Source organism: Schistocerca piceifrons, chromosome 4, assembly GCF_021461385.2.
Source record: "Schistocerca piceifrons isolate TAMUIC-IGC-003096 chromosome 4, iqSchPice1.1, whole genome shotgun sequence".
NCBI lineage: Eukaryota > Metazoa > Arthropoda > Insecta > Orthoptera > Acrididae > Schistocerca > Schistocerca piceifrons.
In genome coordinates, this window is record NC_060141.1 from 100,793,870 (window position 1) to 100,812,515 (window position 18,646).

Consider the following 18,646-nt stretch of genomic DNA (forward strand, 5'->3'; position numbering starts at 1 on the left):
TGCCCACTATACGCCCTCGCTCAAAGTCCGTCAACTGCACATACGGTTCACGTCCACGCTGTCGCGGCATGCTACCAGTGTTAAAGACTGCGATGGAGCTCCGTATGCCACGGCAAACTGGCTGACACTGACGGCGGCGGTGCACAAATGCTGCGCAGCTAGCGCCATTCGACGGCCAACACCGCGGTTCCTGGTGTGTCCGCTGTGCCGTGCCTGTGATCATTGCTTGTACAGCCCTCTCGCAGTGTCCGGTGCAAGTATGGTGGGTCTGACACACCGGTGTCAATGTGTTCTTTTTTCCATTTCCAGGAGTGTAGTAAGTGGGTAATTTCCCCAACCCCCACAAAAAAATATAAAAAAATAAAATTAAAAATATTAAGTGTCATGTAATACTTTGTATAATGTAATATCTTGTATAGACACCTTTTATTAACCTGTCACGTTCCACATCATTACGAAGTGTCGTATTCATGATCTATGGAACAGGTACTAATCTAATCTAATCTAATCTAAATCTTCACAGCCTGTCGTGATACTAGCGCAGCGCAACGAGGTACATTGGCGGGTGCCTGAGTAGCAAACCTCATGAGCGGAACATGCGACACTTGAGTTGCTCCGATGTGGCGCTACACACCCTGACAACCTCGGTACCTGAGCTCACTGAAGCGCACCAGTGAAGCGGCGCTCGACTAAACGCCAGTTCGAATTTTGGTGGTGGATGAAACTTCTGCATGTTTCTGACACCTGGGGAGGAGATGATGTAGAGCTCGTTTGGGTCAATGTCTTGGATTAAATTCGAAATATCTCCTCAGTGTCTCGCGGAAAGAGTGCGTGTGACTCTGCTGATGGTGATCCGTCAGTCGGGTGGGGGCGTTAAGATCCGCGGCCCCTTTGGTGATATTCAATAGGAACTGGCTGTGTGGCAGCATTAGGTTTCACCCTCTCCTGTCTCCAGCGTTGTCATGCGACACAGACAACAGCACGGCGTACACGCATCCATTACACTCACCTGCAGTAAACAACCACACATAAGAAACAACTCTCACACAACCGGAAGGAAAGAGGCCAGTATGTGAGGAGGAACAAACCCTCTCCGACCAGACAGCTAAATCTGCCACTTTTGGGTCTACAAGTGAACAACTTACACACCGACAGCTGTCTGGTACCGGTTTATGGTATCATACAAAGATCGCGGTGCCATACCAGAGTTGGCAACTCGAATCCATACCAGAGAAGTTATAGACATCTCCCTGTAGTTCGCACCAACGAATGGGAGGCGCTGGTGGAGCCACGCTCTCACTCGCAGCTTTGCACCACAACCGTGGGGAGAATGAGATACAGCCTAGCAGAGGAAGGCTCTGGCCAGCTCGTGACTACCGGTCAAGAAGACAACATTGACTTCTTAGGTCACAAGAGAGTCTAACGTCGTAAATGTAGTGTCGTTAAGAACCTTGTAAACTTTGTATGCCAAGATAAGAGTTTTGTAAGGTGGGCCTCAAGTGATGCTTTAATATTTAAAGACAGTTGTAAATATTCAGCACATTCCTGTGGTAATGTATCGTACAAACCTATGTAAATCTTTTTATATTCTTGTAATAAAGTGAACTAAAATTTTGTGTGTTGTAATTCCGAGCGACCATTTCACAGAGCAATCAAACAACCTACAAAAAATTTTCAAATGTGTGTGAAATCTTATGGGAATTAACTGCTAAGGTCATCAGTCCCTAAGCTTACACACTACTTAACCTAAATTATCCTAAGGACAAACACACACCCATGCCTGAGGGAGGACTCGAACCTCCTTCGGGACCAGCCGCACAGTCCATGACTGCAGCGCCTGAGACCGCTCGGCTAATCCAGCGCGGCAAAGAACCTACCGTTATGACCCGACGGGTATAGTTTCTTCACCTCATAACATGGTTCATAGTGACCAAATGGCACTGAGCTTTCCATAGACCTCCTGAATCCGCATGCAACAGGCATACTCGCTCTTTCGTCTTGCTAGTAAAATGCTAACTGCAAGAAGCCTTATGTAAGTCTGCAGGCCTTCGTGGCTGTTGTCACTTAAAGTAAAATATTCTAGATTGTTAGGCTGCGCCACACTCGGTGTTCAGTCAGTCGTGGACACCAAAAGAGTCTGACGAGGATCCTAGTACAAGGGTCGAGACGTCGATAATACAGAAGAAATACGACGCGGCCTGCCTTCATCAACAAGAAGCCTTTATTTTCTTCAATCTAGTGGAATTCTTTCAAATGATAGAGCACAGCAATCAATTGTCTTCTTTTCTTTCAAGTTTTATTAGGCAAATCTAGATTTCGGCTAGTGCCCAGCCATTATCAGTGCACTGTTTCATGGTAGCATTGCATGAACAAGTACGTCATTCCCCTGTTGTTCGGAGTTCGGTCACAGTTCGTTCAGGACTACTGTAGTCTTGAACGAGCTGTGACAGAAGCCTGAACGACAGGGTACTGACGTAATAGGACATGCATTGGTACCATGAAATAGTGCACTGATAATGGCTAGGCACTAGCCGAAATCTAGATTTGCCTAATTAAACCGGAAGTGAAAGGACACTGATTGATGTGCTTAATCACTTGAAAGTCATATCACAGTCATTGAGTGCACTCACATTCCTAATGGAAGATAACCTGATACCAGAATTCTATTCAAGAACTGCAGCAAGGGAGACCCTCAGTTGCAAGTAACCTCTGTGACCCTTGCATCAGTTTGCTAGACTGTAGCGCTGGAGTTACTACAAAGCTATATTACTCAAACATAAACTACCACGGTGAGTCAAATGAAAACCTTAAATTTGTAATAACAAATCGAAATTTGGCGCCGTTATCCTGTAAGTTTGTAATCGTGCTACAAACAGCGTGCAGAATGGCCTGTAGGTGTCAGCATAGTGCAGATGCACCCACACCGTCGCAGTATCAGTATAAAGATGGCCGCCCCACTTCCGACCTGCACCACGGAAGAATTCGGTTTTTGCGTAGTGAAGGTGTGAAACCTATTGATGTTCATCGACGATTGAAGGTTCAGTACGGTGATGCATGTTTGTCACAACAGAAAGTCTACGAATGGAGTAGGAAGTTCGCAAATGATGTGACTTTACTGGAAAATGCTCCTCGTCCAGGTCAGGCACAACGAGTTGTGACTCCACAGAACACTGCAGCAGTTGAAGCCATAGTGAAGGAAAACTACCGAGTGACACTGAATGACACTGCAGCATGTTTACAGATTAGTCATGGGACAGCACACCACATTGTGCATCATATGCTCCAGTTTCACAAAGTTTCTGCAACGTGGGTGCCACGGCAGCTGATTCCTGAAATGAGAGAACGACGTGTTGATGCTTGTGAAGAACTTCTTCGGCGCTTTGAACAAGAAGGTGATGGCTTCCTTGCAAGAATCGTTACTGGGGACGAAACCTGGGTTCACTTCCACTAACCGGAAACGAAGAGAGCGAGCAAGGAATGGCGCTGTTCTTCATCACTAAAACCAAAGAAGTTTCGAACAGAACCATCGGCAGAGAATGTTATGCTGATTCTCTTTTGGGAAGAAAAAGGCGTCATTTTGGAGCATCACATGCCTAAAGGAACCACTGTCACCAGTTCATCATACACAAATCTCCTAAAAAGTCATCTGCGGCCTGAGATCAAATCAAAGCGACGTGGACTGCTGTCAGCAGGTGTCCTTATGCAACATGACAATGCCAGGACCCACACTGCCCGTTCAACAGTTGCAACAAGCACAGACCTCCATTTTGAGTCTTCCTCATCCACCATACTCACCAGACCTTGACCCAAGTGATTTACATATGTCTGGACCACTCAAAGACGCAATGGAAGGAAAGACGTTCCGTTCTGATGAAGAGATACGCCACGCGGTGCATGAGTGGTTGCGCAGATTACCAAATGAATTTTTTTCTGAATGAATTTATGCACTTTGTAAGCGCTGGAGGGCTTGCATTGAGCGTGGGGGAGATAATGTTGAAAAGTGATACAGCTTTGTACCACTTCTGCACAATAAATAATATTTAAAAAAATATTTAAGGTTTTCATTTGACTCACCGTCGTACAAGAGAAGGAAACGGACCTTGGTGGCTGGCATTCTTTACCACTTCAGGGAGCAGCCCAAACCCTGCAAGAATCTCTTCCTATTCAAAGCGATACACATCGTTAATACCGATAAGAGCCACCAGCTGCAGTTGGCTGCAACCTATGCTCATCATGGCACCTGGAAGCAGCCTTTTCACATCCGGAATGATTCCTCCCTGTGTGCATACAGGTCGCTTACTGGATTCCTTCTCATCACTGAGAGCAGTATCCATAGGGGAATCACATTATGCACCTAATGTTGCATCTCCTAACTACCAATAAACTTTCTCTTTGTGAGTGCCAAAACCTTGTGGGCTGAGAGGCTTCCTCTGGAACAGGGCGAGCGACTGTATTTGGTGCAGAGACTTTGTCGCCAGATAGCTACTGACATCTTTTCATCAGACGAACTGCAAGTCTTTTGCTGTCTGCCACACCTTGGAACAATCTTCCACTCGACCACAGCTGAAGGGTCAACCTTGGTGCAGGCAGTTCATGGGGCTTCCACAGTAGTGGACAAATCAGAAGAGCCGTCCAGTGTGGCCGAGCGGTTCTAGGCGCGACAGTCTGGAACCGCGCGACCGCTACGGTCGCAGGTTCGAATCCTGCCTTGGGCATGGATGTGTGTGACGTCCTTAGGTTAGTTAGGTTTAAGTACTTCTAAGTTCTAGGGGACTAATGACCTCTGAAGTTAAGTCCCATAGTGCTCAGAGCCATTTGAACCATTTTTGAAATCAGAAGACACGTGGGGCATACTAGACACCCCTTGAATCCCTACATCTGGTCCTTGACACTGATGCCCATTGGACACAGCTTCAAGTTGTGTGATCGTAGTCAACACCACCTTGAGCTGTGAATGAAGTATCAGCAACTCATCTCGCATTTGAATTCAGCAGTCGCAGTTGCTATCCATACTAAAGATAGGGGGGGGGGGGGGGGGGGAGATATAGATAGTAACCATAAAGACAAATTAAAATAGTTCGCTCGTGATTGAAGCTCGTAAAAGTATGTAAGAAACGAATGATATACTCGCCTTTTCTGCTGCAGTAAAGTTGTCCTCCGCCTCACTGATTATCTAAAGTATGCTGCCTTGCGCCTCAGTATACGCCCAGTCTAATGAAAGAATCTCTTTATCCAGCAGTTGATGGCAAATGGCTGCTGATGATGATTTTGACGATGATGATGCACCTAATATGTAGTGTAACGGTATTTTCAGTCGTTCGTTCCTTCTTTCCGCTGTGATTTACACAAATGTTTGCATATAACCGTGCTCCTAATCAGAAACGGGTCAACACGGCTGCCGTTCGAGTGGAACTAACGCAGCGCATTGGTCGGATCAAAGGCTGGGTGTGCGGAGTGCGCCGGAGCGGGCGGAGCCCATTGGCACAGTGGTGCAGGGTCCGGTCCGGGCCGTCGGTGGGCAGATATTAATTCCGCACACCTCTGGCGGCCGCTTTCCATGGCGCGGCGCGCACAGCCAGAGAGGCCGGGCCGGCCGTGCGGATGACAAAGAGCCCTCGACACGCGCCCTCGACGCGCCCCGCACATATTTCATGAAGCGCCGGAACGAGGTTAACTCCGAACGTGACCGGGCGACGCCGGCGCCGGCACAATTACAAATCCCCCCACCTGCAGAGAGGAGAGGCTGCGGCGCAGGTTGTACGTCCAACATGTGGTGACACTGGCTATCGATAATGGATCCCTAGAAAAGGTAGAAATGCTTCAGTTACCATCTTCATCTCCAGAGTTAATGTGTCGTCAAGTCGAAGGGTGAACCCTTCCCATATTAATGTTCACTAATAGGTGTGTGGGTACTTCTGATCAGATAGTGTACGTTGTAAGCACATCTACCTTGTCGCTTATTAGTGAAATCGACTGTCAATAATTCTAAGTTCAAAGGATATTTTGTTTGAGTCATCAGTCTTCTGATGATTTGATACGGCCCACCACGAATTCGTCTACTGTGCCAACCTTTTCATATCAGAGTAGTATTTGCAGCTTACATCCTCATATGATGAATGTATTCCGATATTCTACAGTTTCTACCGTCTACAGTTCCCTCTAGTACCATGGATGTTATTCCCTAATGTCTTAAGAGATGTCCTAACATCCTCTCCCTTCTTCTTGTCATTGTTTTCCATATATTTCTTTCCTCGCCGATTCTGCAGTGAACCTCCTCGTTCCTTACCTTATCAGTGTACTTAACTTTCAACATTCTTCGTTAGCACAACATCTCAAATGCTTCAATTCCCTTCTCTTCCGGTTTTTCCACAGTCCATATTTCACTACCCTACAATTCGGTGCTACGAGCGTACGTTATCGGCAATTTCTTCCTCAAATTAAGACCTATCGTCGATGCTAGTAGACTTCTCTTGGCCAGGAATGCCATTTTTGCCTGTGGTAGCCTGCTTTTTATGTTCTTGCTTTGTTAGCTAAGGGTTATTTTGCTTCCAGAGTAGTTAGTCTTCTTTGTTATCACTTACTTTGATGTTAAGTTTCTTGCTGTTCTCATTTCTGCTACTTCTTATTACTTTCGACTTTCTTCTGTTTACTGTTTTTCCATATCCTGTACTCGTTAGACTGCTCATTTCATTCAACAGCTCCTGTAACTCTGGTTCACTTTCAATGAGGATAGCAATGCTATCAGCGGATCTTATCATTGATATCTTTTCACGTTGAATTTTAATCCCACTCTTAAACCTATCTTTTATTTCCGTTATTCTTCTTCGATGTATGGATTATAGAGTATGGGCGAAAGATTGTTACTAATCCGAGCACTTCGTTCTTCATCTTCCACTCACATCGTTCCGTCTTGGTTCTTGCATAGTGTGAGTCAAATAAAAGTGGCTCGAACGATGGATATGATTGGTCGCGAATGTATGCATATAACCCCAAGCCATGAGGCGCACACCACGTGTTCATTCCACCAAGTGATCCACAATGGTTCAGAGCGTAACGCATCTACATCTATATCATACACCACAAGCCACCTAATGGCGTGTGATGGAGGGTACTTTTCGACCACTAATTGAGCCCTCCCGCCCTGCTCTACTTGCGAACAGCGCATGAAAAGAATGCTTGTCGGTAAGTCTCTGTATTGGTTCTACACTACTGGCCATTAAAATTGCTACACCAAGAAGAAATGCAGATGATAAACGAGTATTCATTGGACAAATATATTATACTAGAACTGACATGTGATTACATTTTCACGCAAATTTGGGTTCATAGATCCTGAGAAATCAGTACCCAGAACAGCCACCTCTGGCCGTAATAACGGCCGTGATACGCCTGGGCATTGAGTCAAACAGAGCTTGGATGGCGTGTACAGGTACAGATGCCCATGCATCTTCAACTCGATACCACAGTTCATCAAGAGTAGTGACTGGCGTATTGTGACGAACCAGTTGCTCGGCCACCATTGACCAGACGTTTTCAATTGGTGAGAGATCTGGAGAATGTGCTGGCCAGGGAAGCAGTACAACATTTTCTGTATCCAGAAAGGCCCGTAAAGGACCTGCAACATGCGGTCGTGCGTTATCCTGCTGAAATGTAGGGTTTCGCATGGATCGAATGAAGGGTAGAGCCATGAGTCGTAGCACATCTGAAATGTAATGTCCACTGTTCAAAGTGCCGTCAATGGGAAAAGAGGTGACCGAGACGTGTAACCAATGGCACCCCATACCATCACGCCGGGTGATACGCCAGTATGGCGATGACGAATACACGCTTCCAATGTGCGCTCACCGCGATGTCGCCAAACACGGATGCGCCCATCACGATGCCATAAACTGAACCTGGATTCATCCAAAAAAATGAAGTTTTGCCATTCGTGCACCCAAGTTCGTCGTGGAGCACACCATCACAGGTGCTCCTGTCTGTGATGCAGCGTCAAGGGTAACCGCAGCCATGGACTCCAAGCTGATAGTCCATGCTGCTGCAAATGTCTTCAACCTGTTCGTGCTGATGGTTGTTGTCTTGCAAATGTCCCCATCTGTTGACTCAGGGATGGAGACGCGGCTGCACGATCCGTTACAGCCATGCGTATAAGATGTCTGTCATCGACTGCTAGTGATGCGAGGCCACTGGGATCCAGCACGGCGTTCCGTTTTACCCTCCTGAACCCACCGATTGCATATTCTGCTAACAGTCATTGGAACTCGACCAACGCGAGCAGCATTGTCGCGATACGATAAACCGCAATCGCGATAGTCTACAATCCGACCTTTATCAAAGTCTGAAACGTGATGGTACGCATTTGTCCTCTTTACACGAGGCATCACAACAACGTTTCACCAGGCAACGCCGGTCTACTGCTGTTTGTGTATGAGAAATCGGTTGGAAACTTTCCTCATGTCAGCACGTTGCAGGTGTCGCCACCAGCGCCAACCTTGTGTGAATGCTCTGAAAAGCTAATCATTTGCATATCACAGCATCTTCTTCCTGTCGGTTACATTTCGCGTCTATAGCACGTCATCTTCGTGGTGTAGCAATTTTAATGGCCAGTAGTGTAATTTCTCGAATTTTCTCGTCGTGGTCGTTACGTGAGACGTAGGTGGGAGGAAGTAATATGTTTTCCTACTCTTCCCGGAAAGTACTCTCTGGAAATTTTAGTAGTAAATCTCTCCGTGATGCACAATGCCTATCTTGTAATATCTGCCAACGGAGTTTGTTGAGCATCTCCGTAACGCTCTCGCGCCAGATAAACTATCCCGTGACGAGACGCGTCGCTCTTCGTTGGATATTTTCTACCTTTTCCATCAGTCCTGGCTGATACGGTTTCCAGGCAGATGAACAACACTCAAGAATTGGTCGAACAAGCGCCTTATGAGCCAATTTCTTCGTGGATGAGTTGCTTTTCCTTAAGATTCTTCCTATAATGTGTCAGTGTGAGCGTGAGTGATACAGTGCAAAGCGGACTCTGGTAATCACAGTGGAGCAGCGGCTGTTCACTGTGGAAAGTTACGTGACAAAATAGTCCAAGCGAAGAGTACCTTGTAACGCTCAGTTTGAAAATGGCGTCAGACAGGATCCATTCCCCTATGCACAATTACCAGATTACTACGTTGAATGTCTGTTAATTCATTACACGGTGGTGCTGCTAAGCTACAATCGTCGTCACTATCATTTCTCAGTTTACTTTGGAGCCTAGTGTTACGTTTTTCACACGCCATAATTATCACGTATTTCACACGATAACAAGAAAAGCACAATTTGAAGAGCAGAAACAAGAAAACACATTAGCATATCACTGAAAATAATATCTCGTTAATTGCAAGCGCGAAGTACTTGGTGCAAATCTACATGCATGCCACAACTGTTTTACTGTACAACAATGAAAAACTACAACTACAAAGGAAATTCTCTCTATAATTATGCGCTAGCAATAAACAATAGCTACACTAATTACACAAACTACAAGAAAAAAATCAGAAGATTCCAGTGAGGTATCTTCGGCTAAGGGTCGACATATGAAACGTCCCCTTAGAAAAATTATTGAATTACTGTGCTGATAAACCTCTTACATTATTTGATCTTCAAACAGCTGAGCAGAACTGAACGTACTCAGACATTACTCTCTTTACTTATTCTGATCAACACTAAACTGACACACAATATTTTTAGCACAACGCAATCTGACTTTCAAAAATCTCTACAAAAGAATGGCCATGACTAACAATAACCTATACCTTTCATGAATCACTTACCTCACAAAAATCTTCGTTACTCGAACAACTGCAATACAGCGAGCGCCAATACTGCCAGCTAAATAAAAGATTCTAACTACTGAAGGCACTAAGTACTGATAGGCATAGTTAGCATATGAAAGATTTTGATAGGGAACAAACAATGTATTTACCTTAATAGTGTTCAAAAGTCATAATATATATAGCAGTTCATGACATCCAGTCTTTCAAATTTACTGTCTCTGATGGACACACGTCCAGATCATCCGCTCTCAAAACTCCGCCATCTCTCTCCCCACATCCACCACTACTGGCGGCTCACCTCCAACTGCGCAACGCTACGCGCTGTTAACAGCCAACTGCCCAACACCACAATAGCAAATTCCAACAATGCAAATCAGCCACAGGCTGCACACAGCACATTCAGTGATTTTCATATAGAGCGCTACATGGCGTTACCAACATAAAAACCTAAACAGCCTACTTACAGTATCCGTTGGTTGGATGTTGATGTTCACAGTATTCCGGGAAACATAATGAATGTTTTCCAGTGATGTTAACTGTACTGCACTTGACACACTTAGCCACAGGTAAGCCGGCCGAAGTGGCCGTGCGGTTAAAGGCGCTGCAGTCTGGAACCGCAAGACAGCTACGGTCGCAGGTTCGAATCCTGCCTCGGGCATGGATGTTTGTGATGTCCTTAGGTTAGTTAGGTTTAACTAGTTCTAAGTTCTAGGGGACTAATGACCTCAGAAGTTGAGTCCCATAGTGCTCAGAACCAGCCAGGTAACATTCCACATGCTTTACAAAACATAAAGCATGTGCAACGTGCAGTGCAACTAACGTCACTGGAAAACATTCATTATGTTTTTTTAGAATACTGTGCACACAAACAGCCAACCAACGAATAACAACTCTACACGACTCCCACATTGCTGCAGACAATCAATAAATATGTACCATCTGATGATGAATCTCTAGGCGGTTCGAAACCGATAATAGGACAGTAAAAGAATTGAAGAACAAAACAAAAGGCGACTGGCTGCAGCAATTTCAAGAAATCTTTATTCATCACAGCCACAGTGTCCTCATCCATAATGGATAAAAGTAAAAAAAATATTTCTAAACATCCAAGCACAACAGAAAATGTGGCTGCAGTTCACCAGAAAATTCTTCAGGTTCCTACCAAATCAACCCAACGCTTGTCGCAAGAGACCAGCATATCGCGTCGATCACGCGGACGAGTACTCCACCTGGACCAGCACATGCGTCCCTACCGAGTGTCAGCTGTTCAAGCATTAAAATCTGCAGATGCTCCTCAGCGCCTCCAGTTTTGTGAGTGGCTCTTTACTGGGAATGGCTTGGATGTGGATCTGTTCTTTATGTCTGATGGGGCTTGGTTTCACCTGAGTGGTTATGCCAACTCACAGAATCACAGGTTCTGGGCAACGGAGAATCTGCCATAACTTCTACAAGACACTACTGTACGATGAGAAGGTTGGGGTTTGCCGTACAGTGTCTGCATTCGGCAGTATTGGTCCCATCTTCTTTCATCAGACGTTGACTTCGGCGCGTTACATTGCCAAGATTTTGAAACCATTTGTGCCAACGAAGGAGGAACAGACCAACATTTACTTCGAAAAGCATAGAGCAACTGCCCATACAGCTGGCCGAATCATGCAGCACATTTACACAGTCTTCACGCCTGACGGAGTTTTAAACAGAGATCAGTTTGGTCATGGTCCTAGCAGGCCACCCAGGTCACCTGATTTGTGAGTGCGCGTTTACTTTGTGTGCGGAGCCCTCAAGTCTAAGGTGTATCGCAACAACCCGCAAAGTTTTCAAGAACTGCAGCAGAATATTTCGTATGAGACTGCAACAATTCCAACAGTCCAGCTTCGATCCGCCTTCAGGAACTTGCTGAACCGAACCCGAAAGTGCCAAGAGATGAGTAGTGGCCACTTTCAACATAAGATATAGTTAGGTTAGTACTGTATTTCCTTTCCTCTGCCATGTTTGTTTACACCCTGGAACTCTGCGCCACTTTTATTTACCCCACCCTGTATATATACTGTATATTACATGACTTTCCCTAGAGCTTACTCCTATTTTTCGCAAAGTTCCGAACATCTTGCACCATTTTACGCCAGGGTCTATCAAACTGAATTACTGAGAGTCCCAGTTAATCACGGCGAAACTAGGAAAAAAGACGTAGTAAGAGAACAAATTAAAAAATGGTACTCTACTTCCAATGACCCACAATTTCTTTACAAAGGCAAGCAGAAACTAACAACTAGAACTCAAATTACAAAAATAAAAAAATAAAAAAAATTAAAAAAATTAAAAAATAAAAGATGTCCGTCTATTTAGCTGTGTGGTAACGAACTTGCCTACGATGCCCCGGGCCTGGCTTCGAATCTCGGCCGGGGTGGGCATTTTTTTGGCCCGTGGACTGGCTGTTGTGTTGTTCTCATCATCATCTCATCATCACCGACGCGCAAGTCGCCCAGTGTGGTGTCACGTGAAATAAAACTTGCACCCTGCGGCTGAACTTCACGGGTTGAAGCATCCTGGCATCAATGCTACGCGATCATTTCATTTTTTACTAGAAAATTGATATGACACCAGTAATACTTATTCATATCCTGTATATTTACGGGCCGGCCGGGGTGGCCGAGCGGTTCTAGGCGCTACAGTCTGGAACCGCGCGACCGCTACGGTCGCAGGTTCGAATCCTGCCTCGGGCCTGAATGTGTGTGATGTCCTTAGGTTAGTTAGTTTTAAGTAGTTCTAAGTTCTAGGGGACTGTGTACCTCAGATGTTAAGTCCCATAGTGCTCAGAGCCATTTGAACCATTTGTATATTTACGTTTCAAACCCACCGCCAGGTTAGCCGAGAGCGCTAATGCGCTGCTTCCTTGACTCTGGTAGGTGCGCCAGCCCCGGATCGAATCCGCCCGGCGGCTTAACGACGGAGGCCGGTGTGCCAGCCAGCCTGGATGTGGTTTTTAGGCGCTTTTCCACATCCTACTATATGAATAACTGGCTGGCCCCGTCGTCCCGCCTCAGTTAGACGGCTCGCAGACATCTGAACACATTCGCACTATTCCATGGATTACACTAGACACAGACAGTTGGGGTACACTAATTCCGTCCCGGGGGGTACGTGGTGGCGGCAGCAAGGGCATCTGGCCACCCCTTCAATTAACCTTGCCACATCCGATTAACCATGCCGACCCTGCGTCATTGCAGGAAAAATGCACAAGCAAAAGAAAGAAAGAAAGAAAGAATATTTACGTTTCAAATGAAAGATAAACACAAATTTCGGGGAATACATAAGAAAACCCCAGTTTCGTTCGATTTTACGATCTGTGTCAACTAAGCTCGCAATTTCTCCACAAATGAGGTCAGTAACGAAATTATGTCTTTCTATGAAGTTCGCTCAATAAACTGTGCATCCAGTTTGCTGATAAGAATAATATACAGATGAATGGAAAAGAATATCGAGGATCTGTTAAATGACGATCAGTTTCGCTATCAGAACGGTAAGGGTACTAGAAAGGCAGCTCTGGAATTGTTACTGATAATGGGAAAGAGACGTTTACGGAACGTTTATCGACCTGGAGAAAGCATTCGACAATGTAAATTGCTACAAGATGTTGGTAGTTCTCAGGAAAATAGGAGTAAACTATAGTGAAAGACCGATAATACTGGGTTATTCGTACCTCCAGGGATTCATAAGACGGATGTGTGAAAACTAAGAGGCATACAGAAAAGTTACACATATCAGTGCATAGAACCTCTCTCAAAGTTTCGATTCCTAATGTGCGCCTTGTCGTTGATGCACTGAGAGGCAGTTGTGTCAGAACATGTACAAAAATCTTCCACTCCCTCTTGTCGCACTCAATTAGTTCACGCCTACAGATAGGCAACCTAAGAAACAGAACTGTGGAAAGTTCGTTGTCGCTCCTTCCGAGGTAATTTGTGCCAGCTACATCAATGACGTCTTGACATTTGTCGCGTCAGAAACAGTGCCCGTACTGAATACCTGAAGCGATTTAAAAGCTTAGAGATGCTCTGTCCACTGATATGTGTCTATTTTCTGTACATCTTGTAATTTTGAGCAGTCGCCTTTTGAAACCCACGAGGTACTTACGAATAATCATGTGAACTGTTCCGGCGTAAAGTCAAGCGCCGGCACGCCGGTCGGGAACGTTAGAGCAGAGAGGGCTGTGAAGATGGCGTCTGCAAACTGAACGCGGACAGACCTCTCTCTAGGACAACGTGATGGCAGCGCCCTCTGTGCGAAGAGAAAATAAGCGCTGCACCCGACTGGCCGCGGTCAGTTCTACGAGTTCTACAAAAGCGTCAAGATCAGCGACCTGGATAGAAGCATCCACTGTATTATTTCACTTGTATTGGAATCGTTGTATTGAAAGACACTGATTACATTTCATGTCCACCTTTACTTGCGACACGTCTATGAATTTCTCAAAGTTAAGTATTTTTCATTTATTTTCTGTAATAAAACTCTTTAATACGATTTGCTTGAACTGTTGTCTAGCGATCCGAGAGAGGCACCCCATATTTGACGAGTAGGCACGATACAACTCATACAGTATGTAAAAAACCTAGAGCGAAGAATAAGAATGGAGGACCAAGAAGCGATTGTTCTGAATAAATGGTAGTAGTCTTTCGGCCCCACTGTTCAGTTTATACATGAAAGAAAAATGACGGAAGTAAAAGTAAGGCACAAGAGTGCAATTGAAATTTAGGGAGAAAAGATACCAATGACAAGAATCGTTAATGTCATTGCTGTCCTCAGTGGACGTGAAGGAGGACTGCAAGACGTGTTGAACGGAATGAACAGTCTAATGAGGACAGAACATGGACTGAGAGTAAACAGAGGAAAGACAAAAGTATGGAGGACTAGCAGAATTTAAAAAAAAATGCGATAAACGTACATCAAAAACATTCTGGGGGAATTAATCGCTGTCGTCTGTAACACAGAATGTATTTAACTCTCCTGATTCCCCTCGATATAGACTGGTAATACTGCAACTCTGAGTTGTGTGGGTGAAAGGTATTCAATTTTAAATTACTGTATACTGTGTGCAGGGAAACTTTAACGACATGGTGAAAGAACCCACACTACATATGTCGAGCTTTAAAGTCTTGCAAAAGACTTCATAAGCAGGGTATGGAAGCATAGAATCGTGTAACTGATGACAGTTAGCTAGAATGAATCTTACTACTTTTAAAAACGCACATAAAAAAGCAGTTTTAAAGCTAGAGACTTCTAGCATTCACCGCTCTGCTTCTCATTTCGTACATTATCAGAACACGAAGTAAAATGAGAATGTGATTTTTCAATTTATATTATGATTTGCTCGAGATAGTCACTGGTGGAAAATAATGGCTGGTAAGTCATACTTCCATTACGAAAGTTATACCAACATACCCTCGTAATATGCTAGCGAAGAACTGTGTGAAGTAATTTGTTATCTCTCCAGCTTCTGCGTTCAGATGAAAAGCGCCAGCTCCAACTTAAAAATTCATTAATTTGTAGAAGAGACTGCACACGTAATAGGATTTGCGAACAAACGAGAAATTAAATGGGACGTTTTATTCAAGAAAACAACGCGGAGAGGAATAAAGTTATCAACATTTTATTCGCGCAGAAGGAGGAAAGTTATAATAATAATCTGCACATGAGTCGTACAACTTTTAGAAGACCGTTTAAAACATAGAGGAAAAGGAACGACTCATGATTTGGAGTTGGGCACATTAATGAAGCCCTGAGTTTAATGAAGAATCAAAAAACTTGCAAAATGGTTTTATGAATGTAAATAAGAAGAAGTAGGACAAAAATAGCTGCCTCTCAGAAAAGCCAAAGAACAAAATTGAAGTAAAGAGCCTTTAAATATTGAAATGATAATTAAATCGACACCCTAGCAGGAAACAGGCGTTGATATACATCATTGGGGACATGTTGAAAATGTGCGCCCTGACCGGTACTCGAACCCTGCTCTCCTGCTTACATGGCAGACGCTCTAGCCATCTGAGCCACCGAGGGGACAGAAGGAGGACACACATGAATTGCACCTCATCTTGAGACCCACATTCCGGAAATGTCCACACCACTACATTCGTAGTGCGCCTAATAGATGTTTGCCCATACATAGTTAAAATATGGCTACCCGGCCATTGACCTCCTTGTGCGAACGCACACCCTATGCCCCAACTCGTACGAGACTAGGTAGATTGATCTGCCACGAGTAATGAGTGTGATGTGCAAACATCTATTAGGCGCACTACGAACGTAGTGGTGTGGACATGTTGGGAATGTGAGTCTCACGGGGAGCGTACAAGGGATAAGTCCGTGCAGGCGCACTATCCTCTGTGCCGTCGATGGCTCAGATGGGTAGAGCCTTTGCCATGTACGGAGGAGATCCCGGGTTCGAGTCCCGGTCGGAGCACACATTTTCAATACGTCCCCAATGATGTATATCAACGCCTGTTTGCAGCTAGAGTGTCGATTTAATTGTCATTTCATTCTATAGAAGCTGCACGGTCATCAGTGGTATCTGTTCTTTCGGGAACAGATACTACCTTCATATATACATTTAAATACGTTTAATATGTTGTGAAAAGATCTGTGTATCTTATGATGGGAGAAGGATTAAAATTTAGCTTCCAGTAGACGATTTATTCATTAGGCGAAATACAATGTCGTAATGAGCAAAGCATCTGAGAGGAAATCGTCTATGTATTTTCAAAGCAACTACACAGCCATCTGACTTTAATCGGTTTAGGGAAACAATGGAAACTCTACCGCTGAATAAAAGGAGGTATTGTACCCTTCTGTTAGGGAATACAAGTCAAGTGCTATATTGCGCCAAGTCACTCTGTTGCGTTTGTCATAATGTACACAACAACAAACGTCGTGGTACTCATTACAAGTACATATGTAACTGTGGAGTTTAGTGGTCAAACGTTGTGGGAAGACTCTTTAAGTGATGTTAATTAGCGAGTCGCTCTTCAGCGAGTCTTCGCACCTGCAATAAAACGTCGCCCTATGGTCTTTATGAGATGTCGGAATCGATAAGTAGAGACTATGACCCACCCATCTTGCTGTAGTAACCTGAGCTGTCGCTGTGTAGTTGGTGCCGGGTCATCAGGATCTCATTAATGCTAATTTCAGATCTACACGATAATGCAGTGCCTGTGTTGTCCCTAAGTACGAAGTAGTATTCTACATCTACATCTACATTTACATTTATACTCCGCAAGCCACCCAACGGTGTGTGGTGGAGGGCACTTTACGTGCCACTGTCATTACCTCCCTTTTCTGTTCCAGTCGCGTATGGTTCGCGGGAAGAACGACAGTCTGAAAGCTTCCTTGCGAGCTCGAATCTCTCTAATTTTACATTCGTGATCTCCTCGGGAGGTATAAGAAGGGGGAAGCAATATATTCGATACTTCATCCAGGAACGCACCCTCTCGAAATCTGGACAGCAAGCTACACCGCGATGCAGAGTGCCTCTCTTGCAGAGTCTGCCACTTGAGTTTGCTAAACATCTCCGTAACGCTATCACGGTTACCAAATAACCCTGTGACGAAACGCGCCGCTCTTCTTTGGGTCTTCTCTATCTCCTCCGTCAACCCGATCTGGTACGGATAACACACTGATGAGCAATACTCAAGTATAGGTCGAACGAGTGTTTTGTAAGCCACCTCCTTTGTTGATGGACTACAATTTCTAAGGACTCTCCCAATGAATCTCAACCTGGTACCCGCCTTACCAGCAATTAATTTAATATGATCATTCCACTTCAAATCGTTCCGCACGCATACTCCCAGATATTTTGCAGAAGTAACCGCTACCAGTGTTTGTTCCGCTATCATATAATCATACAATAAAGGATCCTTCTTCCTATGTATTCGCAATACATTACATTTGTCTATGTTAAGGGTCAGTTGCCACTCCCTGCACCAAGTGCCTATCCGCTGCAGATCTTCCTGCATTTCGCTACAATTTTCTAATGCTGCAACTTCTCTGTATACTACAGCATCATCCGCGAAAAGCCGCACGGAACTTCCGACACTATCTACTAGGTCATTTATATATATTGTGAAAAGCAATGGTCCCATAACACTCCCCTGTGGCACGCCAGAGGTTACTTTAACGTCTGTAGACGTCTCTCCATTGATAACAAAATGCTGTGTTCTGTTTGCTAAAAATTCTTCAATCCAGCCACACAGTTGGTCTGATATTCCGTAGGCTCTTACGTTGTTTATCAGGCGACAGTGCGGAACTGTATCGAACGCCTTCCGGAAGTCAAGGAAAATAGCGTCTACCTTGGAGCCTGTATCTAATATTTTCTGGGTCTCATGAACAAATAAAGCGAGTTGGGTCTCACACGATCGCTGTTTCCGGAATCCATGTTGATTCCTACAGAGTAGATTCTGGGTTTCCAAAAACGACACGATACTTGAGCAAAAAACATGTTATAAAATTCTACAACAGATCGACGTCAGAGATATAGGTCTATAGTTTTGCACATCTGCTCGTCGACCCTTCTTGAAGACTGGGACTACCGGTGCTCTTTTCCAATCATTCGGAACCTTCCGTTCCTCTAGAGACTTGCGGTACACGGTTGTTAGAAGGGGGGCAAGTTCTTTCGTGTACTCTGTGTAGAATCGAATTGGTATCCCGTCAGGTCCACTGGACTTTCCTCTGTTGAGTGATTCCAGTTGCTTTTCTATTCCTTGGACACTTATTTCGATGTCAGCTATTTTTTCGTTTGTGCGAGGATTTAGAGAAGGAACTGGAGTGCGGTCTTCCTCTGTGAAACAGCT